General features: G+C 43.6%; 1 pseudogene; it reads right to left on the reverse strand.

Moving 5' to 3' along the window:
* Nucleotides 1-565: 565 nt before the first annotated feature.
* Nucleotides 566-1,566, reverse strand: LOC116821986 (olfactory receptor 52E4-like; annotated as a pseudogene).
* Nucleotides 1,567-3,040: the final 1,474 nt, after the last annotated feature.

The following is a 3,040-nucleotide window of genomic DNA, read 5'->3' on the forward strand; positions in this document are numbered from 1 at the left end:
AGAAGACAGGCTACTGGGCTACTTGGACCATTGGTTTTACCCGGAACGGCCATTTTGATCTTCTTCTTTAGACCTCAGATGTATCTGCCTCTTGCTGTAACAAATTATTTCCCATTCCCTTCCCAGAGCTGAGACAGATCACAGGAGTCTCTCTCTGCACAGTTAGTAACAAATTACTTGCCACAAGATGTGAGAATATATTGGTTTTAGAGATGACTGGGTCACAGCTGAGAAGGGGAGGGGAAGACAGGATCAAGCGACGGGACAGGGCCTTAGGGAGAAGACACACAGCAGGGTCGAGGCTTGACAAAAGAGATGGTGCAAGATTGTAATTCCAGGGATCCAGCTACCAGTAATTAGAAAGGTGGCAACCCAATGTAGTGTACACAGACTGATTCCCCAGTTCATCAAATTGACACAGCACTGTAAGGACTGTAAGGACAGGACAGGGTTTAATGTCTCTCTGTCTGTCCAGGAAGTGATTCAGGGAAGAGGCCCCAGCATCATACACCAGCCTGCTCTGCACAGAGCTCAATCTGAGAGCCAGAGCACATGGAGGAAACTTTTAGGTCTCTTTATGAGTAAAGAGCTGGAGCAGCCTGCCCTGGATCTGCTTGGTCCTCACTCCATAAATGATGGTATGTATCATGGGGGGCACCAGCTGGTACACACTGGTAATAAGAATGAGGAAATGTAGTGGCACATTGTGGCCAAACCGCTGAATAAGAGAAGAGAATAAATCTGGGATGTATAAAGCTGAGATGGCACAAAGATGAGAGATGCAGGTCCCAAAAGTTTTGAGCCGAGCATCCTTTGTGGGGAGGCGGAAGATGGCCCGGAGGATCTGAATATAGGATATGGCAATAAAAAACACATCCATTCCGATCACAGAGAGAATATTAAACAGTCCATAGTAACTACTGATGCTGATGTCAGTGCAGGCCAGCTTCACCACACTTATATGTCCACAATAGAAGTGAGGGATGATGTTGGTTCTGCAATATGGCCGCCGCCTGACCAATAAGGGATAGGGTAATGTGAGCATACCACTACGCACCATCACGGCCAAGCCTATCTTGGCCACAGAAGAGTTTGTCAGGGTCATTGAATATCTCAGAGGATTGCAGATGGCCACATAGCGATCAAAAGCCATGGCAATGAGGATTCCAGACTCCATCTTTGAGAAGTAGTTAATGAAGTACATCTGGGTGAGGCAGGCATTGAAACTGATCTCCCTGGAATTGAACCAGAAGATGCTCAACAGTTTGGGTATGGTGGATGTGGACATGACCGGGTCGGTGACAGCCAGCATGCAGAGGAAATAGTACATGGGCCCATGGAGGCTCGGCTCCTTCTTCACGATGAACAGGATAGTGAAGTCCCCCAAGATGGCTATGACGTACATTTTGTACAGAAGGGAATGGAGATCCAGATATGGGCTGCCTCTAGGCCAGGAATGCCCAGCAGGATGAAGGTGGAGGGGTTGGTGAAGTCAGTTGTGTTCGAATCTGACATGGCGTAGGGGAGAAAGTGTCCAACTCTGAGGCATAAGGGTGTCTCCTGCATTTAGCATATGCTCCCCTAACTTTCTATGTGTTCCCAGGACCTCGGATGATGGTCGCAGTAGAAATGTCTGAATGGAGAGACAACGTTAATATGAGACACTACATGCACTAGTGGAGGCTATTCTCATGGGAAAAGAAGATTGATCTCTCTTCTCACACTGAAAAAATTACATTTTCTTTATTTAGAGAAAATAACTATGAACAACGATCCTACACTTTTTTGCGAGGAAACCTTAAAAGGCACCAGCAGGAAACACAAGTGTGGATAGTGGTTATCCATCATTGTGTTTTAATGGAGTAAGAGCCAGGATAAGGAGTCCATACTGAAGGGAATTCCCCATTCATCCAGTTGCTCAAAATCAGAAAGGGGAAAAAATAAACTTTTACAAGGACATGTGCTGAGAGAAACTTCCCAGCTAGAACATACCTCAGGGGAAAGACCTGGATGCCATTGATAGCAGCTCAAGAGAAACACCTGCTCATTCGCAGCAGTGGACAAGACAAAAGAATGTTCGGATCCCCTAGAAATGAGATGACGCATAACGTGTTTGGGAATGTGTTCAGTTTTTGTCACCCAGTCTCTATTAAGGATAGAAAAGTCTGGGACTCTTTATTTTTCACAAGAGACAAGGTGAGGACATATGTTATAGGAGAGGAAAATAAAAAAAATGAAACATTCAAATGGACAGTTCCCAACCAGTACTGTCGATAGACACTTAGTGCTCCAAGAAGACTAATTCCCTAAAGATAAGAGAAATTGTCAGCAATACTGATTTGGAGAAAAAATTTAGACAGAAAAATATGAATGAATATTGGTATTTCTTTGATTACAGCTCATTAGATAGTGGAAAACTCATAATTCCACAGTCAACAAAGTGAACAACTTTGGGTAAAAACTGAGTTTAGTGGCAAAGTTAAAGCAGCAGTTAAGGTGAGGGAAGCAATACGTAACAAAGAGGAAAAAGGAAGAATAGCTGACCAAGAATAGAAATTGGAATTTAAGAAAATTGATAAAGAATGTTAAGACATCTGGGAAAACTCCATGTGTGGCAGTGCTATGAAAGGGCTGGAAGCTGAAGCCAGGCAAATTCCAGCTCAAAATTAGGGACAAATATTTAGCAGTGAGGGTGGTTAACCATTGTTTGTTTTGGTTTTCACCAAGATAGTTGGTGATGTTTGGACACCTGGAATAGAGAATGCCAGTGAAAACAGGGTAGATTCATCTACTAAAATAGGGAAAGAACAATTTAAAAGTTACTTGGAGAAGTTAGATGTTTTCAAGTCACCAGGGCCTGACAAAATGCATCCTAAAATACTCTGAGGGAACTAACTGAGGAGATATCTGAGCCATTAGTTACTATCTTTGAAAAGTCATGGGAGACAGGGGAGATTCCAGAAGACTGGAAAAGAGCTTTCTTTGACAGGGTAACAAGCCTTGTGGATTTAGGGAAACAGTAGCTGTGGTGTATATAGAC

Source organism: Chelonoidis abingdonii, chromosome 1, assembly GCF_003597395.2.
Source record: "Chelonoidis abingdonii isolate Lonesome George chromosome 1, CheloAbing_2.0, whole genome shotgun sequence".
Classification (NCBI taxonomy): Eukaryota; Metazoa; Chordata; order Testudines; family Testudinidae; genus Chelonoidis; species Chelonoidis abingdonii.